The 27,180-nt window shown below is 48.4% G+C and overlaps 1 protein-coding gene across 11 annotated transcripts in view; it reads left to right on the plus strand.

Annotated features, from left to right (window-relative positions):
• Window positions 1-27,180, plus strand: part of LIMD2 (LIM domain containing 2) — a 286,232-nt gene that overhangs the window by 196,996 nt on the left and 62,056 nt on the right. The window lies entirely within an intron of this gene.

The raw sequence follows: 27,180 nt of genomic DNA on the forward strand, positions 1-27,180 counted from the left end.
ACTGTGTGAACAGGTACAGTAACTATCAGCAACCCGCTCTGGCCCTTCATGGGCCAATCAGTATGTTTATGATAGAGCTGTGGAAAAATAAAAGTACGGGTTCCCTATGTTGTTAACACTGTTGTTGCTTAATAAGAAATTTGGAAGTATTTTCAGTAAATCACCAGATTTACTTACAATAAAATACTGCTCCTGACTTGCTGTCTCACTATAAAGTAGTTTATCTGTTAAGCGCCTTGAGTCCTATTGGAGAAAGAGCGCTATATAAATAAAATTATTATTATTATTATTATTAACGCCTTTGGAGCAGGAGCTCATACCATGTAGTTCGTTTCACTTCTACGTTTTAAAAAAAAAATCCAATGGACTACCTCAGATCAACCGAACCAATATGTTAGGTGCATGTTATACACACTACAATGCAGAAACCATAGTGGGAAACAATTATCATGGTAACAGTGCAAATGTACACTACTGTGCAAAAGTTTTAGGCAGGTGTGGAAAAAAATGCTGCAAAGAGAGAATGCTGTCAAAAATAGTTTATTTTTATCAATTAACAAAATGCAAAGTGATTGAACAGAAAGAAAATCAAATCAATATTTGGTGTGACTGGCCTTTGCCTTCTAAATAGGTTCCGTACTTCTAGTACACTTGCACACAGTTTTTGAAACTGGTTTCGTTCAATTTGCTGGCTGTCGGAATTCCAGCGATCAGGATACAGACGCCGGAATCTCAACAGGCGACAATGCTGCCATCCGGAATCCCGGCAAAACAGGACTATTCCCACTCGTGGGTGTCCACAACACCCATAGAGTGGGAATAGATCCTGTGGTGAGCCGTCGAGCCTGCAGCCTGGCGAGTGCAGCTAGACCACAAGGGGACTCTTTGCTCTCGTCCCGCTGGCTGCATTCTGACATGCGGGATGCCGCCGTCGGGATATGGACAGCCGGCATCCCGCTCGCTGGTAGATCATACTGAATCTGTTCCAAACATCTTGGAGAACTAGCCACAGATCTTCACAGGATGTAGGCTTGCTCAAATACTCTGTCTCTCTCTGTAATCCCAGAAAGATACGATGTAGAGATCAGGGCTCTGTGGTGGCCATATCATCACTTCCGGGACTCTTTGTTCTTCTTTACGCTGAAGATAGTTCGTAATGACATTGGCTATTTGTTTGGGGTCATTGTCCTGCTGCAGAATAAATTTGGAGCCAATAGTACACCTCCCTGATAGTATTGCATGATGGCTTTGTACCTGCCTGTATTTCTCAGCATTGAAGCACAAAGAAATGGGCAACTTTGAGGACCATAGATGCAGTGGTCGTTCAAGAAAACTTAGTGCATCAGATGAAAAACACATCATGCTAACTTCCCTTCGAAACCGGAAGATGTCTGGCAGTGCCATCAGCTCAGAACTTGCAGAAACCAGTGGAACCCAGGTACACCCTTCTAATGTTTGAAAAAGCCTGTCCAGAAATGGTCTTCATGGAAGAATTGGGATAAAAAAAAACATACATTCAGTGTGGTAACAAGGCCAAGCTCCTCAACTATGCGCAAAACATAGGAACTGGGGTGCAGAAAAATGGCAGCCGGTGCTTTGGACTGATGAGTCAAAATTTTACATATTTGGCTCTAACAGAAGGCAGTATGTTTGCCGAAAGGCTGGAGAGAGGTACAAAAATGCGTGTCTGCAGGCAAACGTGAAGCATGGTAGAGGTTCTTTGCAAGTCTGGGGCTGCATTTCAGCAAATGAAGATGGGGATTTTGTCAGGATTAATAGTGTCCTCAATGCTGAGAAATACAGGCAGGTACTTATCCATCATGCAATACCACCAGGGAGGCGTCTGATTGGCTCCAAATGTATTCTACAGGAGGGCAACGACCCCAAACATATAGCCAATGTTATTAAGAACTATCTTCAGTTTAAAGAAGAACAAGGAGTCCTGGAAGTGATTATATGGCCCCCACAGAGCCTTTTTCTCAACATCATAGAGTCTGTCTGGGATTTCATGAAGATACAGAAGGATTTCAGCAAGCCTACATCCAAAGAAAATCTGTGGTTTGTTCTCCAAGATGTTGGGAACAACCTCCCTGCCGAGTTCCTTCAGAAACTGTTCAAGTGTATCCTAGAAGAATTGATGCTGTTTAAAATTTTCCTTCTGTTCATTCACTTTGCATTTTGTCAATTGATAAAAAACAAACTAACAACACTTCTATTTTTGAAAGCATTCTTATGCACCCTACACACCCGGCGATGTGATGCCTGGGTGCTCGACGGCCAATACATGCGACTCTGTGGCGCGAGAGGGGGAGTTAAGTTTCTTAACTCCCCCCGGCTCCATAGCAATGCATGCTAATATGGACGAGATTGTGTAAGTGACCCGGCACCAACGATGAACGAGCGGGAGGCCATGCATCGCGGGGCCGCACATTGGTGCTTACACACTGAACGATATGAACAAGTTCTCGTTTATTAATGAACGAGAATGTTCGTATTGTTCAGGTACATGTTTCAGTGTGTAGGGACCATTACTTTGCAGCATTTTTTCCAAACCTGCCTAAAACCTTTGCACAGTACGGTATATTAAAAAGACAAGTTGGCACATTGCAGTAATTAGAATGAAGGGGAGTTTATATTCAGCATTATACTGAAGGGGGCATTCTATCTTTTAGAAAGGGGACACACATTTCTTAGATTAAAGGGTACATATACTCTTTGTTAAACAATAGGAGGCACATTTCCTTTTTTTTTCTTTTTAAACCACCAGCCAGGATTATCAGGAGGAACTTAGCATAGGCTTGGACATCCCTAGATGCAGGAGACTTCCTTGTACAAACCCTTAGGCTGGGTACACACTTATGCGACAGATCAGCCGTCTGTCCAATCCACCAACTGATCTATTGATTGGAAAGTTATTTGCACAAACTATCATGTGCATACACACCAATTGTACACACAGGCAGATGTACCACTAGATCTGCATCGGCCGTGCTGCATGGCTGACCTGATATGTCTGAACAGCATCGTTCACAGACGTATCGGCTGTACACACCTGCCAATGGATTTGCAACATATTATTTGCCGACTGAACAAACGATATATTGCAATGTGTGTACCCAGCCTTAGAATGGCAGTGCTTTTCCATAAAACTTTAGGGGGTTTAAATTACGCATATTGGGCCTAATGCAGGTTGGATCGCAGTGTGCGATTCAGCCGCAAAAACGGAGACAAAGATGCGGAGGCGCATGCGCAGCGGGCGTCCTGTGCATGCACCTGCACTTTCTGCGGGGGGGGGGGGGGGATAAAATGCGATCGCCTCTGCCTGGCAATCGGGCAGAGACGGGGGGGGGGGGGGGTTGCGGCAACGCTCCGTTTCCAGGGCGGAGATGGAGCGTTGCAGAGGCGGCTCAACGGGGTGTGGCGCAAACGGGGGAGTGACGTCACACGCAGTCGCCGTGATCGGGTACATGGCGGCAGGAAGCATCCTCTATTTCTGCTAACAAGCAGAAATTTCAATGCGATGGGCGCCCCCAACATGCTAGCAAAAGGATTTCAAATTCTGCTAATTGGCAGAATTTGCAATCCTTACTGAATCGGGCCCATTATCGGTGACTTGAGTATTAACCCTCCAGCCACTGAATAGTGAGTGACTCCTACATATTTGTGTGCAAAATCAGTGGCAATATGGGTTACTTTCAAACCCACAGGAAAAACCAACCCATGATAAATGTACCCCTTTGGGCCTTTTAATTCATAGGCATTGTAGCCTTGTTATAGAACACCTCATTGTCTACCTGCTACAGAAATCTAGCTGGCTCCTAGCTGTAGATACATTTAGTTCCTGGTATTCTGGTATTTGCAAGTCTGACGTCATGGAGATCGACTTACTGTGCTTTTTTTTTTAAACTATCCTAACAATTTATATATATATATATATATATATATATATATATATATATCTCTCTAAAAACATGCCTTCAGCATTTGCATAGGGAAATACTGCAGTAAAGGATTCAGATACATTGGATGAAAAGCAAACGAAAAATAAGACAAACACAGATGTGTCCTCCTACATTGTTGCTGCAGTCACATTAAACAGCCCATCTTGTTGTGAGCGTGTTTACTAACGCTGGGCATCTTTGTGCATTTCCCCCCAAAATATGTCCTATTTTCAACGCTATGCGAATAAGACGCTAAGATGCAGAAGCAGACTTTGCTTATTAAAATATGTGGCATGCCTATATTCTGTGTGCGACTGCCAACTGCGGCTGTATCTGCAGAGCTACCCGGGAACTGCAGGCCCGCTCATGCCAGGCATCTCGCGATGTATGGCGTATTGAGGCTAGATGTGTGAGAAAACATCTGTACACGTTCAGGCAGACAATATTCATATTGGCAAAAGATACATGTTCAGACTGATACAAAACTGAAGAGTGGGAAAAATGGCAGACCGACACTAGACTGTATTGTTGATAGACAGACAGGACAGACCTATGTCTAGACAGAATAGACTACCTAAAGACACCGGATCAGATAGGAGTGGACAGGCAGACACAAGGCCACACAGGCAGGAAAAAGAAAGACGCGCAGAAAAGATACACCAGAGAGGAGATGCACATAGGACCTAATTCAGACCCAATCGTTGCAACAGCAGCGATCGCAGTCTGAAGCCCTTTGCCTAGTGCGCACGTGCAGCAGGCATACTGCGTGTGCGCACCCAGTAAGATGCGAATGCATCTCACTGGTGCAATCGCTTCTGCCTGATTAACAGGCAGAGGCGGTCGCGGGCTGGGAGGGTCGTACCAACGGCATTAGAACACTGTTGGTGGGGCGCGGTCCGGACCATTGCGGGACATCACACGCAGCCGCCGCAACCTACAACGCGGCAGGTAGCCGCCTGCCAGCTCAGCTAGGCTGCACAGGTAGGGAGCTTCTTGGCTGGTGCGAAAGCATCCCCGCCGTGCGATGCTTTCGCACCCGTGCGGGAGAGGGGGGCAGGGCCTGACATGCAGGGCGGACTAGCACTGTGCTTGTCATCCCCCCACATGTCAGAGAAACTGATCGTTAATGTGCTAAATTTAGCACATCTATGATCAGGTCTGAATCACCCCCATAACCAGACACAAAGGAGAGAACACAGGGTCTAATTCAGACTTGATCAGGCACACAGACATGCGGCGGGACATCCAGCACTGGGCTAGTCTGCCCCACATGTCAGGCCCAACCCCCCCTGCAGAAGTACAAAAGCATTGCACAGCGGCGATGTTTTTGTACTTCAGGAGTAGCTCCCGGCCAGCGCAGCTCCTGCGTGCTGGCCGGGAGCTATTCGTTGCTGCCCGGGTAGCTGCGGCTGCGTGTGACCACATGTAGCCGCTGCGGCCCACCCCCGGCACGGTCCGGCCATTCCTGCATTGGCTGGACCACGCCCACAAAACGGCGGCCAAACGCTAGCGTGCCCGCCCCCTCCCGCCCAGCGACTGCTCTGCCTGTTTATCAGGCTGAGGCGATCGCTAGGCTACGACAGCCGTCGGCTGTCAGCGATGCACCGGCGCACTGCAGCGCCGGCGCATGCGCACTTCAGACCCGAACGCTGCTGTGCGAAAACGCCACTCCCGACTCCTCCACTACCTCTCTCCTTCTGCCTGTTCCCATCTTTCCACCTTCTCAACCTCTCCCTCTCATCAGGCACTGTCTCCCCTGCCTTCAAGCATGCACTCGTCTCTCCTACTCTTAAAAAAAAACAAAAAACCTACCCTTGATTCAAACACTCTCTCCAACTACCAACCTATCTCTCTCTTCCCTTTTGCCTCCAAACTCCTTGATCGTATTGTCTACAGCCGCCTTACTTCCTTTCTTTCCTCACACTCACTGCTTGACCCAGTCCAGTCTGGCTTCCATCTTCTCCACTCCACTGAAAATGCACTCACAAAAGTGTGCAATGACCTCCATGCTGCCACATCCAAGGGCCACTACTCTCTGCTTATTCTTCTTGACCTCTCTGCTGCTTTTGACACTGTGGACCACCCTCTCCTACTGCAAACCCTTCACGTCATTGGTCTGCGTGATACTGCCCTCTCCTGGCTGTCTTCCCGTTCATTCTCTGTCTCCTCTCATTACTCCACCTTCCCCACACTTCCATTAACTGTAGGTGCTAGTGGGGTCCCAGGTACTGTTCTTGGTCCCCTCTTTTTCTCTCTCTATACATCCTCTTTAGGTGAACTCATTCGTTTTTTTTTACTTCCAATATCATCTCTATGCTGATGATACTCCAATCTACCTTTCCTCCTCACTCATATCTCCAACTGTCTCTCTTCTATCTCAGATGTCCCAGTGCTTTTTAAACTTAACATGTCTAATACTGAGTTGATCATCCTCCCGCACAACCTCACCTCCCACAATTTTTAATTCCATTGATGGCACAACTATCTCCTCCAGCCCCCAAGTGCGCTGTCTTGGAGTTATCCTTGACTCCTCCCTCTCCTTCAAACCACACATTCAGCACCTTTTAACAAACCTGCCGTTTTCATCTAAAAAATATTTACAAGATCACACCCTTACTGACCCAGGATGCTACTAAGACCCTTAACCACTCAATGGTCATCTTCAGACTAGACTACTGTAATTTTTTCCTGACTGGCATCCCTGACAACTCCATAATACTGCAGCCCAGCTTATCTTCCTCACCAAACACATTACGTCCACCTCCTCTCTCCTACAAGCCTTTCACTGGCTTCCCTTCCCTTTCAGATTCTAATTCAAACTTCTCACACTCGCCTACAAAGCCCTCACCCACTCCTCTCCCTTTTACATCTGTGACCTTATCTCCCTTTACACTCCCACCCGTCCTCTTCGCTCTGCTATTGCACGCTGCCTCTCCTGCCTACTGATTACCTCCTCCCACTCCTACCTCCAAGATTTTGCACGTGCTGCTCCCTTTCTCTGGAATTCTCTACCTCTTCCCCTCAGACTCTCCACCTCTACAAATTTAATAGGGGCTATCAAGACCCACTTCACCAAACCCAGCCAAATCCCTTCCTAACCCTCTGTTCCACGCTCTCTGTCTACCCAATCTGGGTCACCCCTGTCTGTCTGCATCTCCCATTTAGAATGTAAGCTCTCTGGAGCAGGGCCCTCTTCCCTCATGTGCTTATCCTTTCTCTTACTTTAATAATCTTTTACTGCACCAAATCCTGTGGTATTCTGCCACCTGATACTTATTTCAGTGTCATCTGCTGATGTAGCTATGTTTATTTACCCTGTACTTATCCTATATTGTCTTCAACTGTAAGTCGCTGTTTTCTTGTTTTGGTTATTTATTTATGTACTATGTATTTGGGCGCGGCGGAACCCTTGTGGCGCCATATAAATAAAGAATAATAATGACAGAGGTGGGGGACAGAAATTAGAGACTGCGGTTATGAGGATGAAGAAACTTTGGGGTGGCATGAGACTGGAGAGACATGGGGGGGCTTAAGGCTATGTAGAACATTGAGGGATGGGATTGGAAGTACTTTGAGGCTTACAAAGCAAGAATCCGATCATTAAAAAAAAAAAAAGCAGCATTTCTGCTGCAGGGTAGGGCTCCACAGGGAATGACATTGGGGTGTAGAGTAGGATATTGATCCGAGGCACCAACAGGCTAAAAGCTTTGACTGTTCCCAAAATGCATAGCGCCACCTCCTCTATAACCCGCATCCGTGCAAAGGAGCTCAGTTTTGTAGTTGGTGCCATGCAGTGCAGGCATACAATAGGGGGGCTGCTCCAGCAGCCCTGAGAAGAGTTTTTCAAAGTGAAAAATTAAAACTTCAAGGGCTGCAGCAGAGACACTGTAAGTTTTAGATGTCAGTCAGACATCTCCTGCTGTAGCTCCATCAACTCCCCCAGCGGCGCTGTACACTCCCACGCCCTGGTTGCCGGGTACCTACAGCAAAGGCTCCGGTTCCTCTTTATCAGTCACACACACCACCGCTGCCCTCCTAGATCTCGTGGCCACACACAGGGAGGCGGTAAGAGGGTACCCCAAGCGGGACCTGCGGGAAATCACGTACAGGGACCCCACTAGACCACCAGGGCAAGGGCACAGGTCGGTTTTATTAAAAAACGTTTATTATACATCCCACAGTACCCGGTGGTGAAGTCCAGCAGGGGGATAAGGCTTTGACCTGTAGCCCTTCCACCAGCCCCAGGGTGCCATTTAGAGTAAATGTTCCCTCCCTGGAGCTGCATATTTCTCTCTCCCTCACTCCCTGTCAGCGTTTGGGCGCCATTAGGACAAGCTGAGCTGATCCTGAGACTGTTTGGGCAAATCGTCCTCTGTAAAGCCTCCTGCATGTCAGCGCTGTGCATTTTACAGGACACGTAAGTATTCTACATGTCTGTTGACCGTGTTAGTTAAGAAAGAGTGCATTTAGTCAGGGTTATTTAGTACAAGTACCCCGTGATATACATCCAGTATTTACTGTGCATTGTTATATCTATTGTCTCTATAGACATACTTAGTATTACTCTGTATTGCTAGTCCAGTGCAGTTTTATTGCATGTCATAATTACTGCACTGTTTATTGTGACTCTGTGTGTGTGCATATAACTGCTTTGTGACCTCCATTTCGTGTATCTCACTCAGATTGCTATCCCTATATTCTATAACCTGAGGTGGCTACATGCTTTAGGGTTATCTAATATAGGTGTTTCACAAAATATACTTATTGTGTATTTCTCTGACGTCCTAGTGGATGCTGGGAACTCCGTAAGGACCATGGGGAATAGCGGCTCCGCAGGAGACTGGGCACAAAAGTAAAGCTTTAGGACTACCTGGTGTGCACTGGCTCCTCCCCCTATGACCCTCCTCCAAGCCTCAGTTAGATTTTTGTGCCCGGCCGAGAAGGGTGCACACTAGGGGCTCTCCTGAGCTTCTTAGTGAAAGTTTAGTTTTAGGTTTTTTATTTTCAGTGAGACCTGCTGGCAACAGGCTCACTGCATCGAGGGACTAAGGGGAGAAGAAGCGAACCTGCCTGCTTGCAGCCAGCTTGGGCTTCTTAGGCTACTGGACACCATTAGCTCCAGAGGGACCGAACACAGGCCCAGCCTCGGAGCTCGGTCCCAGAGCCGCGCCGCCGGCCCCCTTACAGAGCCAGAAGCAAGAAGAGGTCCGGAAAAATCGGCGGCAGAAGACATCAGTCTTCTCCAAGGTAGCGCACAGCACTGCAGCTGTGCGCCATTGTTACTCAGGCACACTTAACACTTCGGTCACTGAGGGTGCAGGGCGCTAGGGGGGGGCGCCCTGAGCAGCAATGTAAACACCTTGGCTGGCATAAATACACCACATATAACCCCCAGGGCTATATGGATGTATTTTAACCCCTGCCAGAACTCACCAAAAAGCGGGAGAAAAGGCCGCCGAGAAGGGGGCGGAGCCTATCTCCTCAGCACACGGGCGCCATTTTCCATCACAGCTCCGCTGGAAGGACGTCTCCCTGACTCTCCCCTGCACTACAGAAAAGGGTAAAAAAGAGAGGGGGGCACTAATTTGGCGCAGTTTTAATACTAACAGCAGCTATAAAGGGAAAAGCACATTTTATAGTGGTATTCCTGTCTATATATAGCGCTCTGGTGTGTGCTGGCATACTCTCCCTCTGTCTCCCCAAAGGTCTAGTGGGGTCCTGTCCTCTATCAGAGCATTCCCTGTGTGTGTTCGGTGTGTCGGTACGATTGTGTCGACATGTTTGAGGAGGAAAATGAGATGGAGGCGGAGCAATTGCCTATTATAGAGTTGTCACCCCCTAGGGAGTCGACACCTGAGTGGATGAGCTTATGGAAGGAATTGCGTGACAGTGTCAGCTCTTTACGACAGACAGTTGACGACATGAGACAGCCGGCTACTCAGCTTGTGCCTGTCCAGGGGTCTCAAACGCCATCAGGGGCTTTAAAACGCCCGTTACCTCAAATGGCAGACACAGACACGGATACTGACTCCAGTGTCGATGATGAGGAGACAAACGTGACTTCCACTAGGGCCACACGTTACATGATTGAAGCAATGAAAAATGTATTGCATATCTCTGATAATACAAGTACCACTAAAAAGGGTATTATGTTTGGTGAGAAAAAACTGCCTGTAGTTTTTCCTGTATCCGAGGAATTAAATGAAGTGTGTGATGAGGCGTGGGTTTCCCCCGATAAAAAACTGATAATTCCTAAAAGGTTATTGGCATCGTACCCTTTCCCGCCAGAGGATAGGGCACGTTGGGAAACACCCCCTAGGGTGGATAAAGCGCTCACACGCTTGTCTAAACAGGTAGCACTACCCTCTCCTGATACGGCCGCCCTAAAGGAACCTGCCGATAGAAAGCTGGAGAATATCCTAAAATGTATATACACTCACACGGGTGTTATACTGCGACCAGCAATCGCCTCAGCCTGGATGTGCAGTGCGGGCCTGGCGTGGTCGGATTCCCTGACTGAAAATATTGATACCCTAGATAGGGACAGTATATTACTGACTATAGAGCATTTGAAGGATGCATTTCTATATATGCGTGATGCACAGAGGGATATTTGCCGACTGGCATCAAGAGTTAGCGCGCTGTCCATTTCTGCAAGAAGAGGTTTATGGACGCGGCAGTGGTCAGGTGATGCGGATTCTAAAAGGCACATGGAAGTATTGCCTTATAAGGGGGAGGAGTTATTTGGGGTAGGTCTATCAGACCTGGTAGCCACGGCAACTGCTGGAAAATCCACATTTCTCTATCGTCCTAGTGGATGCTGGGGTTCCTGAAAGGACCATGGGGAATAGCGGCTCCGCAGGAGACAGGGCACAAAAAGTAAAGCTTTAGGATCAGGTGGTGTGCTCTGGCTCCTCCCCCTATGACCCTCCTCCAAGCCTCAGTTAGATTTTTGTGCCCGGCCGAGAAGGGTGCAATCTAGGTGGCTCTCCTAAAGAGCTGCTTAGAAAAGTTTAGCTTAGGTTTTTTATTTTACAGTGAGTCCTGCTGGCAACAGGATCACTGCAACGAGGGACTTAGGGGAGAAGAAGTGAACTCACCTGCGTGCAGGATGGATTGGCTTCTTTGGCTACTGGACATTAGCTCCAGAGGGACGATCACAGGTACAGCCTGGATGGTCACCGGAGCCTCGCCGCCGGCCCCCTTGCAGATGCTGAAACGAGAAGAGGTCCAGAATCGGCGGCAGAAGACTCCTCAGTCTTCTTAAGGTAGCGCACAGCACTGCAGCTGTGCGCCATTTCCTCTCAGCACACTTCACACGGCAGTCACTGAGGGTGCAGGGCGCTGGGAGGGGGGCGCCCTGGGAGGCAAATGAAAACCTTTTTTGGCTAAAAATACCTCACATATAGCCTCCGGGGGCTATATGGAGATATTTAACCCCTGCCAGAATCCATTAAAGAGCGGGAGACGAGCCCGCCGAAAAAGGGGCGGGGCCTATCTCCTCAGCACACAGCGCCATTTTCCCTCACAGAAAGGCTGGAGGGAAGGCTCCCAGGCTCTCCCCTGCACTGCACTACAGAAACAGGGTTAAAACAGAGAGGGGGGGCACTAATTTGGCGTTAGAAATATATAAAAGATGCAATAAGGGAAAACACTTATATAAGGTTGTCCCTATATAATTATAGCGTTTTTGGTGTGTGCTGGCAAACTCTCCCTCTGTCTCTCCAAAGGGCTAGTGGGTCCTGTCCTCTATCAGAGCATTCCCTGTGTGTGTGCTGTGTGTCGGTACGTGTGTGTCGACATGTATGAGGACGATGTTGGGAGGAGGCGGAGCAATTGCCTGTAATGGTGATGTCACTCTCTAGGGAGTCGACACCGGAATGGATGGCTTATTTAGGGAATTACGTGATAATGTCAACACGCTGCAAGGTCGGTTGACGACATGAGACGGCCGACAAACAATTAGTACCGGTCCAGACGTCTCAGAAACACCGTCAGGGGTTTTAAAACGCCCGTTTACTTTAGTCGGTCGACACAGACACAGACACGGACACTGAATCCAGTGTCGACGGTGAATAAACAAACGTATTCCTTATTAGGGCCACACGTTAAGGGCAATGAAGGAGGTGTTACATATTTCTGATACTACAAGTACCACAAAAGAGGGTATTATGTGGGATGTAAAAAAAACTACCGTAGTTTTTCCTGAATCAGATAAATTAAATGAAGTGTGTGATGATGCGTGGGTTCCCCCCGATAGAAAATTATGGGCGGTATACCCTTTCCCGCCAGAAGTTAGGGCGCGTTGGGAAACACCCCTTAGGGTGGATAAGGCGCTCACACGCTTATCAAAACAAGTGGCGGTACCGTCTATAGATAGGGCCGTCCTCAAGGAGCCAGCTGACAGGAGGCTGGAAAATATCATAAAAAGTATATACACACATACTGGTGTTATACTGCGACCAGCGATCGCCTCAGCCTGGATGTGCAGAGCTGGGGTGGCTTGGTCGGATTCCCTGACTAAAAATATTGATACCCTTGACAGGGACAGTATTTTATTGACTATAGAGCATTTAAAGGATGCATTTTCTATATATGCGAGATGCACAGAGGGATATTTGCACTCTGGCATCAAGAGTAAGTGCGATGTCCATATCTGCCAGAAGATGTTTATGGACACGACAGTGGTCAGGTGATGCAGATTCAAAACGGCACAAAGGTGTATTGCCGTATAAAGGAAGAGGAGTTATTTGGGGTCGGTCCATCGGACCTGGTGGCCACGGCAACTGCTGGAAAATCCACCGTTTTTACCCTAAGTCACATCTCTGCAGAAAAAGACACCGTCTTTTCAGCCTCAGTCCTTTCGTCCCTATAAGAGTCATATCTGCCCAGGGATAGAGGAAAGGGAAGAAGACTGCAGCAGGCAGCCCATTCCCAGGAACAGAAGCGTTCCACCGCTTCTGCCAAGCTCTCAGCATGACGCTGGGACCGTACAGGACCCCTGGATCCTACATGTAGTATCCCAGGGGTACAGATTGGAATGTCGAGACGTTTCCCCTTCGCAGGCTCCTGAAGTCTGGTTTACCAAGGTCTCCCTCCGACAAGGAGGCAGTATGGGAAACAATTCACAAGCTGTATTCCCAGCAGGTGATAATCACATTACCCCTCCTACAACAAGAAAAGGCGTATTATTCCACATTATATTGTGGTACTGAAGCCAGAAGGCTAGGTGAGACCTATTCTAAATCTAAAAAAATTTGAACACTTACAAAGGTTCAAATCAAGATGGAGTCACTCAGAGCAGTGATAACGAACCAGGAAGAAGGGGACTATATAGTGTCCCGAGACATCAGGGATGCTTACCTCCATGTCCAAAATTTGCCCTTCTCACTAAGGGTACCTCAGGTTCGTGGTACAGAACTGTCACTATCAGTTTCAGACGCTGCCGTTTGGATTGTCCACGGCACCCCGGGTCTTTACCAAGGTAATGGCCGAAATGATGATTCTTCTTCGAAGAAAAGGCGTCTTAATTATCCCTTACTTGGACGATCTCCTGATAAGGGCAAAGTCCAGGGAACAGTTGGAGGTCGGAGTAGCACTATCTCGGATACTGCTACAACAGCACGGGTGGATTCTAAATATTCCAAAATCGCAGCTGATCCCGACGACAAGTCTGCTGTGCCTAGGGATGATTCTGGACACAGTCCAGAAAAAGGTGTTTCTCCCGGAAGAGAAAGCCAGGGAGTTATCCGAGCTAGTCAGGAACCTCCTAAAATCAGTGCATCATTGCACAAGGGTCCTGGTAAAGATGGTGACTTCCTACGAAGCAATTCCATTCGGCAGATTTCACGCAAGAATTTTTCAGTGGGATCTGCTGGACAAATGGTCCGGATCGCATCTTCAGATGCATCAGCGGATAACCCTATATCCAAGGACAAGGGTGTCTCTCCTGTGGTGGTTACAGAGTGCTCATCTTCTAGAGGGCCGCAGATTCGGCATTCAGGATTGGATGCTGGTGACCACGGAGGCCAGCCCGAGAGGCTGGGGAGCAGTCACACAAGGAAAAAATTTCCAGGGAGTGTGATCAAGTCTGGAGACTTTTCTCCACATAAATATACTGGAGCTAAGGGTAAATTTATAATACTCTAAGCTTAGCAAGACCTCTGCTTCAAGGTCAGCCGGTATTGATCCAGTGGGAAAAACATCACGGCAGTCGCCCACGTAAATAGACAGGGCGGCACAAGAAGCAGGAGGGCAATGGCAAAAACTGCAAGGACTTTTCGCTGGGCGGAAAATCATGTGATAGCACTGTCAGCAGTGTTTCATTCCGGGAATGGAAACTGGGAAGCAGACTTCCTCAGCAGGCACGACCTCCACCCGGCAGAGTGGAAACTTCATCGGGAAGTTTTCCACATGATTGTAAACCGTTGGGAAATACCAAAGGTGGACATGATGGCGTCCCGTCTGAACAAAAAACGGGACAGGTATTGCGCCAGGTTAAGAGACCCTCAGGCAATAGCTGTGGACGTTCTGGTAACACCATGGATGTACCAGTCGGTGTATGTGTTCCATCCTCTGCTTCTCATACCTAAGGTACTGAGACTTATAAGACGTAGAGGAGTAAGAACTATACTCATGGCTCCGGATTGGCCAAGAAGGACTTGGTACCCGGAACTTCAAGAGATGCTCACAGAGGACTTATGGCCTCTGCCGCTAAGAAGGGACTTGTTTCAGCAAGTACCATGTCTGTTCCAAGACTTACCGCAGCTGCGTTTGACGGCATGGCGGTGGAACGCCGGATCCTAAGGGAAAAAGGCATTCCGGAAGAGGTCATTCCTACCCTGGTCAAAGCCAGAAAGGAGGTGACCGCACAACATTATCACCACATGTGGCAAAAATATGTTGCGTGGTGTGAGGCCAGAAAGGCCCCACGAAGAAATTTCAACTCTGTCGATTCCTGCATTTCCTGCAAACAGGAGTGTCTATGGGCCTCAAATTGGGGTCCATTAAGGTTCAAATTTCGGCCCTGTCGATTTTCTTCCAGAAAGAAGTGGCTTCAGTTCCTGAAGTCCAGAAGTTTGTCAAGGGAGTATTGCATATACAACCCCCTTTTGTGCCTCCAGTGGCACTGTGGGATCTCAACGTAGTTCTGGGATTCCTCAAATCACATTGGTTTAAAACCAGTCAAATCTGTGGATTTGAAGCATCTCACATGAAAAGTGACCATGCTCTTGGCCCTGGCCTGGACCAGGCGAGTGTCAAATTGGTGGTTTTTTTCTCAAAAAAGCCCATATCTGGTTGTCCATTTGGACAGGGCAGAGCTGCGGACTCGTCCCCAGTTCTCTCCCTAAGGTGGTGTCAGTGTTTCACCTGAACCAGCTTATTTTGGTGCCTTGCGCCTACTAGGGACTTGGAGGACTCCAGGTTGCTAGATGTTGTCAGGGCCCTGTAAATATAGGTTCCAGGACGGCTGGAGTCAGGAAAACTGACTTGCTGTTATCCTGTATGCACCCAACAAACTGGGTGCTCTTGCTTCTAAGCAGACTATTGCTAGTTGGATGTGTAATACAATTCAGCTTGCACATTCTGTGGCAGGCCTGCCACAGCCAAAATATGTAAATGCCCATTCCACAAGGAAGGTGGGCTTATCTTGGGCGGCTGCCCGAGGGGTCTCGGCTTTACAACTTTGCCGAGCGGCTATTTAGTCAGGGGCAAACACGTTGGTAAAATCCTACAAATTTGATACCCTGGCTAAGGAGGACCTGGAGTTCTCTCATTCGGTGCTGCAGAGTCATCCGCACTCTCCCGCCCGTTTGGGAGCTTTGGTATTATCCCCATGGTCCTTTCAGGAACCCCAGCATCCACTAGGACGATAGAGAAAATAAGAATTTACTTACCGATAATTCTATTTCTCGGAGTCCGTAGTGGATGCTGGGCGCCCATCCCAAGTGCGGATTATCTGCAATACTTGTACATAGTTACAAAAATCGGGTTATTATTGTTGTGAGCCATCTTTTCAGAGGCTCCGCTGTTATCATACTGTTAACTGGGTTCAGATCACAGGTTGTACAGTGTGATTGGTGTGGCTGGTATGAGTCTTACCCGGGATTCAAAATCCTTCCTTATTGTGTACGCTCGTCCGGGCACAGTATCCTGAGGCTTGGAGGAGGGTCATAGGGGGAGGAGCCAGTGCACACCACCTGATCCTAAAGCTTTACTTTTTGTGCCCTGTCTCCTGCGGAGCCGCTATTCCCCATGGTCCTTTCAGGAACCCCAGCATCCACTACGGACTCCGAGAAATAGAATTATCGGTAAGTAAATTCTTATTTTTTACCCCAGGTAACTTCTCAACCTAAGAAGACGCCGTATTATCAGGCGCAGTCCTTTCGGCCCCATAAGGGCAAGCGGGCAAAAGGCGCCTCATTTCTGCCCCGTGGCAGAGGGAGAGGAAAAAGGCTGCAACAAACAGCCAGTTCCCAGGAACAAAAGCCCTCTCCCGCCTCCGCAAAGTCCTCAGCATGACGCTGGGGCTTTACAAGCGGACTCGGGCACGGTGGGGGCCCGTCTCCAGAAGTTCAGTGCGCAGTGGGCCCACTCGCAAGTGGACCCCTGGATCCTTCAGGTGGTATCTCAGGGGTACAAATTGGAATTCGAGACGTCTCCCCCTCGCCGTTTTCTAAAGTCTGCTTTACCGACGTCTCCCTCAGACAGGGAGGCAGTATTGGAAGCCATTCACAAGCTATATTCCCAGCAGGTGATAATCAAGGTACCCCTCCTACAACAGGGAAAGGGGTACTATTCCACACTATTTGTGGTACCGAAGCCGGACGGCTCGGTGAGACCAATTTTAAACCTAAAATCCTTGAACACTTACATACAAAGGTTCAAATTCAAGATGGAGTCACTCAGAGCAGTGATTGCAAACCTGGAAGAAGGGGACTATATGGTGTCTCTGGACATCAAAGATGCTTACCTACATGTCCCAATTTACCCTTCTCACCAAGGGTACCTCAGGTTTGTGGTACAGAACTGTCACTATCAGTTTCAGACGCTGCCGTTTGGATTGTCCACGGCACCCCGGGTCTTTACCAAGGTAATGGCCGAAATGATGATACTCCTTCGAAGGAAGGGAGTTTTAGTTATCCCTTACTTGGACGATCTCCTGATAAGGGCAAGATCCAGGGAACAGTTGGAAGTCGGAGTAGCACTATCTCAGATAGTGCTGCGCCAGCACGGTTGGATTCTCAATATTCCAAAATCGCAGCTGATCCCGACGACTCGACTTCTATTCCTAGGGATGATCCTGGACACAGTCCAGAAAAAGGTGTTTCTCCCGGAGGAGAAAGCCAGGGAGTTATCCGAACTAGTCAGAAATCTCCTAAAACCAGGCCAAGTCTCAGTGCATCAATGCACAAGGGTCCTGGGAAAGATGGTGGCTTCTTACGAAGCAATACCATTCGGCAGATTCCACGCAAGAACCTTCCAGTGGGATCTGCTAGACAAATGGTCCGGGTCGCATCTTCAGATGCATCAGCGGATAATCTTGTCACCAAGGACAAGGGTGTCTCTCCTGTGGTGGTTGCAGAGTGCTCATCTTCTAGAGGGCCACAGATTCGGCATTCAGGACTGGGTCCTGGTGACCACGGATGCCAGCCTGAGAGGCTGGGGAGCAGTCACACAGGGAAGAAATTTCCAGGGCTTGTGGTCAAGCCTGGAGACATCACTTCACATAAATATCCTGGAGCTAAGGGCCATCTACAATGCTCTAAGCCTAGCAAGACCTCTGCTTCAAGGTCAGCCGGTGCTGATCCAGTCAGACAACATCACGGCAGTCGCCCACGTAAACAGACAGGGCGGCACAAGAAGCAGGAGGGCAATGGCAGAAGTTGCAAGGATTCTTCGCTGGGCGGAAAATCATGTGATAGCACTGTCAGCAGTGTTCATTCCGGGAGTGGACAACTGGGAAGCAGACTTCCTCAGCAGACACGACCTCCACCCGGGAGAGTGGGGACTTCACCCAGAAGTCTTCCACATGATTGTGAACCGTTGGGAAAAACCAAAGGTGGACATGATGGCGTCCCGCCTCAACAAAAAACTAGACAGGTATTGCGCCAGGTCAAGGGACCCTCAGGCAATAGCTGTGGACGCTCTGGTAACACCGTGGGTGTACCAGTCAGTGTATGTGTTCCCTCCTCTGCCTCTCATACCCAAGGTACTGAGAATCATAAGAAGGAGAGGAGTAAGGACTATACTCGTGGCTCCGGATTGGCCAAGAAGGACTTGGTACCCGGAACTTCAAGAGATGCTCACAGAGGACCCGTGGCCTCTACCTCTAAGAAGGGACCTGCTCCAGCAGGGACCCTGTCTGTTCCAAGACTTACCGCGGCTGCGTTTGACGGCATGGCGGTTGAACGCCGGATCCTGAAGGAAAAAGGCATTCCGGATGAAGTCATCCCTACCCTGATCAAAGCCAGGAAGGATGTAACCGTACAGCATTATCACCGTATTTGGCGTAAATATGTTGCGTGGTGCGAGGCCAGGAAGGCCCCTACAGAGGAATTTCAACTGGGTCATTTCCTGCATTTCCTGCAAACAGGACTGTCTATGGGCCTAAAATTAGGGTCCATTAAGGTTCAAATTTCGGCCCTGTCGATTTTCTTCCAGAAAGAACTGGCTTCAGTTCCTGAAGTTCAGACGTTTGTCAAGGGGGTACTGCATATACAGCCTCCTTTTGTGCCTCCAGTGGCACCTTGGGATCTCAATGTAGTTTTGGGGTTCCTAAAATCACATTGGTTTGAACCACTCACCACTGTGGACCTAAAATATCTCACATGGAAAGTGGTAATGCTGTTGGCCCTGGCTTCAGCCAGGCGTGTCTCAGAATTGGCGGCTTTATCCTATAAAAGCCCTTACCTAATTTTTCATACGGACAGGGCAGAATTGAGGACTCGTCCTCAATTTCTCCCTAAGGTGGTTTCAGCGTTTCACTTGAACCAGCCTATTGTGGTACCTGCGGCTACTAGGGACTTGGAGGACTCCAAGTTGCTGGACGTAGTCAGGGCCCTGAAAATATATGTTTCCAGGACGGCTGGAGTCAGAAAATCTGACTCGCTGTTTATCCTGTATGCACCCAACAAGCTGGGTGCTCCTGCTTCTAAGCAGACTATTGCTCGTTGGATTTGTAGTACAATTCAGCTTGCACATTCTGTGGCAGGCCTGCCACAGCCAAAATCTGTAAAAGCCCATTCCACAAGGAAGGTGGGCTCATCTTGGGCGGCTGCCCGAGGTGTCTCGGCTTTACAACTTTGCCGAGCAGCTACTTGGTCAGGGGTAAACACGTTTGCTAAATTCTACAAATTTGATACCCTGGCTGAGGAGGACCTGGAGTTCTCTCATTCGGTGCTGCAGAGTCATCCGCACTCTCCCGCCCGTTTGGGAGCTTTGGTATAATCCCCATGGTCCTTACGGAGTTCCCAGCATCCACTAGGACGTCAGAGAAAATAAGAATTTACTTACCGATAATTCTATTTCTCGTAGTCCGTAGTGGATGCTGGGCGCCCATCCCAAGTGCGGATTGTCTGCAATACTTGTACATAGTTATTGTTACAAAAATCGGGTTATTATTGTTGTGAGCCATCTTTTCAGAGGCTCCTCTGTTATCATGCTGTTAACTGGGTTCAGATCACAGGTTGTACGGTGTGATTGGTGTGGCTGGTATGAGTCTTACCCGGGATTCAAAATCCTTCCTTATTGTGTACGCTCGTCCGGGCACAGTATCCTAACTGAGGCTTGGAGGAGGGTCATAGGGGGAGGAGCCAGTGCACACCAGGTAGTCCTAAAGCTTTACTTTTGTGCCCAGTCTCCTGCGGAGCCGCTATTCCCCATGGTCCTTACGGAGTTCCCAGCATCCACTACGGACTACGAGAAATAGAATTATCGGTAAGTAAATTCTTATTTTTTCTCTGTGAATTTTAGGCACCATATACCTCTAGAATTTGTGCGCATACACTACACAGGGTGTTCTTGTCAGGTATTGTGCTGCTGTTATTGTATTGGTTTGCCTCGCATTGAGTTTTCAGATATGTCCGCTACAAGGTGCGACGGAGCTGGGGCTGATCCCACATTGCGTGGTGGTGACGCTGCAGACATATTTGAGGAGACTATAGCAGCTGAGGGTTCTGGTTCTGAGGGTTCCTTGCTCCCCAGTGGGACCGTAGCAACGGGGGATCAAAATGACCCACCTTGGGCAATTTTTTCCACGTTATTGAGTACGCTAGTAACTAGACTTGCGCCCCCTATGGGACCTCCTGTGCCGGTACAACCGCTTATGGTCCCTGCGGTTAATCCGCCATGGGCAGATTAACTGTCCTCTCGGTTACAGCAATTGAACCAATCTCTGAGTACACAGAAATATAACCCTCGCCCGCCCAAGACCACGGGGTCCTCTAAGTGGGCTATTACTTCCTCACAATCCACCAACGTCCCAGACACTTTGTCTGATGAGGATGGCGTATATACTGAACTCACAGATTCTGATCCTGATGCTTCTGATGGGGAATCTGTTTCACAGGTGGATGTTCCTGACTTGTTGGAGGCTATCAGGCTAATTCTTCAAATTACTGATGACCCAGAGCCGGATGCTGCCCCTAAGAAACTGGACATGTTTAAACGTCAGAAAGTAGTTTAAACAAGTTTTACCTCATTCTGACCATTTAGTTGACATACGTCAGGAATCTTGGGAAAATCCAGGAAAGAAATTCACGCCTCACAGGAAGATGCTGGCTAGCTATCCCCTCGCAGCGGAGCTAAGTAAAAATTGGGAGACACCCCCGCCAGTGGATTTGCAGGTGGCGTGGCTGGTGGTATCTTCTGCTCTGCCTGTAACTACCGTCACCTCTCTGAAAGAACCGACGGATAAGCATGTGGAGGGTTGTTTAAAGGCGATTTACACTCTAAAGGGTGCTGTGTATCGGCCCACCATTGCAGCGACTTGGGCTGCAGAGGCTGTTGAAGCATATGCTCAGGAGTTGGAAGCTGAGATGTCTTCCAACCTTCTGATCATGCTAGACAATGTCTATTGTATATTGGTGGTCATTCCGAGTTGACCGCTCGCTAGCAGTTTTTAGCAACCGTGCAAACGCTATGCCGCCTCCCACTGGTAGTATATTTTAGGTTAGCAGAAGTGCGAATGAAAGGATCGCAGAGCGGCTACAAAATAATTTTGTGCAGTTTCAGAGTAGTTTCAGACTATTCAGTTCCTGTTTTGACGTCACGAACACGCCCTGCGTTCGCCCAGCCACGCCTGCGTTTTTCCTGGCACGCCTGCGTTTTTCCGAACACTCCCTGAAAATGGTCAGTTGACACCCAGAAACGCCCTCTTCCTGTCAATCACTCTGCGGCCAGCAGTGCCACTGAAATGCTTCGCTAGACCTTGTGTGAAACTACATAGTTCGTTGTAATAGTATGATGCGCGTGCGCATTGCGCCGCATATGCATGTGCAGAAGTGCCGATTTTTTGCCTGATCGCAGCGACCGAAAGCAGCTAGCGATCAACTCTGAATGACCCCCATTGTCACAGCTTCTCATTACGTTAAGGAGGCGGCTTCTGATGCTGGTATTCTGGCGGCCAAGGCATCTACTACGTCCATACTGGCTCGCTGGATTCTTTGGCTGCGGTCCTGGTCCGTGGATCTGGACTCTAAGAAAACCCTGGAGGTGCTCCCTTTTATGGGAGACATTCTTTTCGGAGAAGACCAAGATAGTGGCTGACTTAGCTTCTGCTAAAACAGCATGTCTGCCTAGTACTGCTCCTTCGGTACTGAAGGGTAATACAGGTTGAGTATCCCATATCCAAATATTCCGAAATACGGGATATTCCGAAATATGGAATTTTTTGAGTGAGACTGAGGTAGTGAAACCTTTGATTTCTGATGGCTCAATGTACACAAACTTTGTTTAATACACAAAGTTATTAAAATATTGTATTAACTGACCTTCAGGCTGTGTGCATAAGGTGTATATGAAACATAAATGAATTGTGTGAATGTACACACACTTTGTTTAATGCACAAAGTTATTAAAAATATTGGCTAAAATTACCTTTTGGCTGTGTGTATAAGGTGCACATGAAACATAAATGCAATCTGTGCTTAGGCTTAACTCCCATCACCATGATTTCTGATTATGGTATGCAATTATTCCAAAATACGGAAAAATCCGATATCCAAAATACTTCTGGTCCCAAGCATTTTGGATAAGGGATACTCAACCTGTAGTACTTCCTTTCTCTCCTTTCGTCCTTCAGGGAAAGCAAAGGGTCAGACGTACCCGAAACAGGCTCGCACTTCCAAGCCTACTAAGCCCAGACCCAAACGGGCCTGGACTGCCCGTCAGCCTACTTCTAAGACTGACAAGCCTGCCGCATGATGGGGCGGGGCTCCCTCTGGGGGATCCCAGGGTGCGGGGCCGACTTCTAGGGTATACCCAGGAATGGTTGAAGACCACTTCTGATGCCTGGGTACAGGAAGTCGTCACTCGAGGTTATGCTGGCAACCTCCATTACCAGTTTCGGGCATTACCTTTTGGTTTGACCACGGCTCCGTGAGTCTTCACCAAGGTCATTGCGGTGATGACGGCTGTACTCCACCGTCAAGGGGTCAGGATCCTATCGTAGCTGGACGACTTGTTGATCCTGGCAAATTCCCCAGAAATTCTCCTACGCCATCTGGATCTGACTATCCAGTTTCTGCAATGCCACGGGTGGCTCATCAACTAGAAGAAATCTTCCCTGGTCCGTGCTCAGAGCATGGTGCACCTGGGGGCATTGTTGGACACTCACAACCAGCGGTTGTTCTTGTCTCAGGAGAAAGTCCTGAAGCTTCAGGACAGGATTCGATGCTTCCTATCTCGTCTGCAAGTGTCGATACATTCGGCAATGCAAGTGCTAGGTCTCATTGTGTCTGCTTTCAACATGGTGGAGTACGCTCAATTCCATTCCCGCCCTCTACAGAAGTTGATTCTGGCCAAGTGGGATGGCCTGCCTCACTGGATCAGGTCTCAAATGATCTCTTTGTCCCCAGAGGTCCGCCTTTCACTGAGCTAGTGGCTTCAGGACCAACGATTGAGCAGGGGTCGTCCCTTCTGGATCTCCAACTGGGTTCTTCTGACGACAGATGCCAGTCTGAGAGGTTGGGGCGCGGTGTTGGAGCAACACTTCAGGGAGGAATCTCTCCTCCCGATAAACATTCTGGAGTTGCGGGCACTGCTCAACTCATTGAACTTGGCCCAGCATTTAATACAACACAAACCTGTTCAAGTACAGTCGGACAACGTCAACACGGTGGCGTACGTAAATCATCAAGGCGGCACCTGAAGCCGCACGGCACTGAGGGAAGTATCACGGATCCTTCAGTGGGCGGAACGCCATCGGCCAGCCATATCGGTAGTATTCATTCCGGGGGTCCTAAACTGGGAAGCGGACTTTCTCAGTCGTCAGGACGTACACGCTGAAGAGTGGAGCTTCCATCCAGAAGTTTTCAACTCCTCGTGGACAGGTGCGGCCTTCCAGATGTGGACCTGATGGCGTCTCGACACAATCACAAGGTTCCGGTCTTCGGAGCAAGGACAAGGGATCCTCAAGCAGCGTTCGTGGACGCACTGGCAATTCCATGGAACTTTCAGCTGCCATATGTGTTCCCGCCGGTGTCACGACTGCCCAGAGTAATAAGGAAGTTCAAGCAAGAATCCTACTTCTGATCGCTCCCGCGTGGCCCAGACGGCATTGGTTCTCAGACCTTCAGGGTCTATTGATAGATCGTCCCCTTCTGCTTCCACAGCTCCCAGATCTCCTCGTTCGGGGCCCTTGTGTTTATCAGGATTTAGCCCCGTTGGCTTTGACGGCGTGGCTCTTGAAGCTTCTGTCTTGAGGGCCAAAGGATTTTCTGAGGCAGTCATTCAAACTAAGTTGAAGGCCCAGAAACTGGCTTCTGATCGGATTTACCATAGAGTCTGGAATTCTTACTATGCTTGGTGCGCATCTAACAATTATGACGCTTACAAGTTTAGTACGGTTAAACTTTTGGCCTTTCTACAACAGGACCTGGACTTGGGCCTTCGTCTGGCCTCCATCAAGGTTCATATTTCTGCATTGTCTGTTTGGTTTCAGAGAAAAATAGCGACCTTACCTGATGTGCATACGTTCACTCAGGGTGTGTTGCGGATTCAACCTCCTTATGTCCCGCCTGTGGCTCCTTGGGACTTGTCGGTGGTTCTGGAGACGTTGCAAGGGTCTCCGTTTGAGCCTCTTGAATCTGCAGACCTTAAGTGGCTTTCTCTTAAGGTAGTGTTTCTGCTGGCTATTGCTTCTGCTAGACGGGTGTCTGATTTGGGCGCCTTGTCTTGTAGGTCACCATATATGATTTTTCACCGTGATCTGGCGGTTCTTAGAACACGTCCTGGGTATTTACCTAAGGTCGTGTCTTCTTTCCACCTTAATCAGGAGATTGTGGTTCCGGCCTTTGCCTCCTGAATTTTCTTCCAAAGAGCGGTCTTTGGATGTGGTACGGGCTCTCCGTATCTATGTGAAGAGGACTGCTTCCCTTCGGAAGTCTGATTCTCTCTTTGTACTGTTTGGTTTTCACAAATGTGGCTGGCTTGTTGTTCACAAGCAGACCATGGCCAGATGGATTAGAATGGTGATTGCACATGCTTATGTACAGGCTGGTCTTCCAGCTCCTGCTACCATTAAGGCCCATTCTACTTGGTCTGTTAGATCTTCTTGGGCGGCACGCCGTGGTGCGACCCTTGAACAATTGTGCAAGGCGGCTACGTGGTCCTCAGTGAACACGTTCATAAGGTTCTATGCCTTTGACACTTCCGCCTCCCAGGATGCTTCCTTTGGACGCCGGGTTCTTGTGCCCGCTACAGTGCGTCCCCTCCCATAAGGAACTGCTTTAAGACATTCCCAATGTCATTCCCTGTGGAGCCCAGTGTACCCCGCAGCAGAAAACGAGTTTTATGGTAAGAACTTACCGTTGTAAATCTCTTTCTGCGAGGTACACTGGGCTCCACAGGGCGCCCACCTTGACGCACTTAGCTTCTTTTGGTTGGTAAGGCATTAGCCACTGACACCTTCTCCTGTCGTGAGAATGTGATGTATGTTGCTACTAACAGTTGTCGTCTCTTTTGCCTGCTACTGCATTGGACTGGTTAACAAAAACTGAGCTCCTGTGCACGGAGGCGGGGTTATACAGGAGGCGGCGCTTTGCATTCTGGGAACAGTCAAAGCTTTTAGCCTGTTGGTGCCTCGGATCAAGATCCTACTCTACACCCCAAATGTCATTCCTTGTGGAGCCAAATGTACCTCGCAGAAAGAGATTTAACAACGGTAAGTTCTTACCATTAATCTCGTTTTTAGTGGTGGTTTCAGGACTTCTTCAGTCTGAGAAAGGGGTTAACCTGCACGGAGCAAAACAAGCATGAGTTCATTTTATCCTTGGGTAGTCCATGAGGACAAAATAGTAATGTTACAGATCAATAATTATCAAGCTTTAATTCTGGGCACAGAGAAGATGTAGCTAAAATCTGAAATTAGCTCTTAATAACAATATGCAGTGCACAGTCCTCAAATAACTGCATGGTTCATAATTGGCAGTGAATCAAAGAATGTATTTGTCAGTGTGATGTATTCCACATATTTGGCCTCAGACAACATAGGGGGTCACTCCAAGTTGTTCGCTCAGTAGCTACTTTTTGCAGCCGTGCAAACGCATAGTCGCCGCCCACTGGGGAGTGTATTTTAGCTTTGCAAGTGTGCGAATGCCTGTGCAGCCGAGCACTACAAAAATAGTTTGTGCAGTTTCTGAGTAGGTCTGAACTTACTCAACCAATGCAATGACTTCAGCCTGTCCGGTCCCGGAATTGACGTCAGACACCCGCCCTGCAAACGCTTTGACACGCCTGCGTTTTTCCAACCATTCCCTGAAAACGGTCAGTTGACTACCATAAATGCCTTCTTCCTGTCAATCTTCTTGCGATCCGCTTTGTACCCGTACGACGCGCCTGCTCATTGTGGTGCATATGCATGCGCAGTTCTGACCTGATCGCTGCGCTGCGAAAAACAGCAGCGTGTGATCAGGTCGGAATGACCCCCATACTTAATTAACATGCAATATCATATGCCACAGAATGTCAATACCTGCATTTACAATAAAATACACAATTAGTGCTTCCAATAATAATGTGCTAGGGCTTGCCATTTTCATTTGGGGTTTAAACCAAAAGTCAGTAAGTATGAAGTGTTGCAGCTTATAACTGATTGTAAGTGGTATGACATGGCTCAAGGCTTTATTAGAAAATGTCCTCTAACCCAGGTTTATTGCTTTGGGAAAAAAATATTTGACTGATGTATTCAGGCAGGTGAAAGAAACCTAGTTATGTGATCTGTTGTCTGTGCATCTCAAGAACTCATCCATGCGATAAGATCATTCATTAATGATCATGATTTTTACACTTGTGAACAGATTAACGTTAATTTCTACTGCAGTTCAGTCGGAGCTAAAATCACTCCGTCTTTCATTATTGCTAGTTACCAACAGTGACAGGATCATTTCAATAGTATGTAGACATCAGAGAACATTTGAAATCACATATATTGTGATTTCATCGAAAAAGCTGATCTAGCTCATAATAACCAGTCAGGGTGTTTTTGTTTTTTTTAAAGTAAACATTTGGTTTGTTGCTTCTGTCAATAGTAACATTTGTTTCATTTGCATTTTTTTATTTTTTATTAATGTCCTAGAATTTTGTCCTTTGACCAGTGATGGGCAGCAGACAGGGGTGTGGACAGAGCCGGATTAACAATGGGGCGGATGGAGCTACAGCTCTAGGCCACCCCATCAGAATAGGCCCACAGCATCTGTTCTGCTGGGTAGTAGACAGGTAAAGTGTTATTCCTGTTCTACAGTCTAGCCTGCCTGCCAGTAGCAGAGTAAGGCCATGTCCCCTGAAACCCATACCGCCCGCCCCTTTCCTTCTGCCACCCGCAGGTCAATCACCACTTGAAGCCAGCAGTGCAGGTGCAGTGGAAGCCCGAAGTGTGTTTGGCACCTCCCCCGTGTCGCGCAACATCAGCTACATGATGCCCCCGGCCCCACTGCGACATGCATAGGCAGCTAAGCTCTGCCCGGCGTCCGTGAAAGCTTCCCGGCTGGCCGGGTACTGATAATGACCATCATGTGTT

Source organism: Pseudophryne corroboree, chromosome 3, assembly GCF_028390025.1.
Source record: "Pseudophryne corroboree isolate aPseCor3 chromosome 3, aPseCor3.hap2, whole genome shotgun sequence".
Taxonomy (NCBI): domain Eukaryota; kingdom Metazoa; phylum Chordata; class Amphibia; order Anura; family Myobatrachidae; genus Pseudophryne; species Pseudophryne corroboree.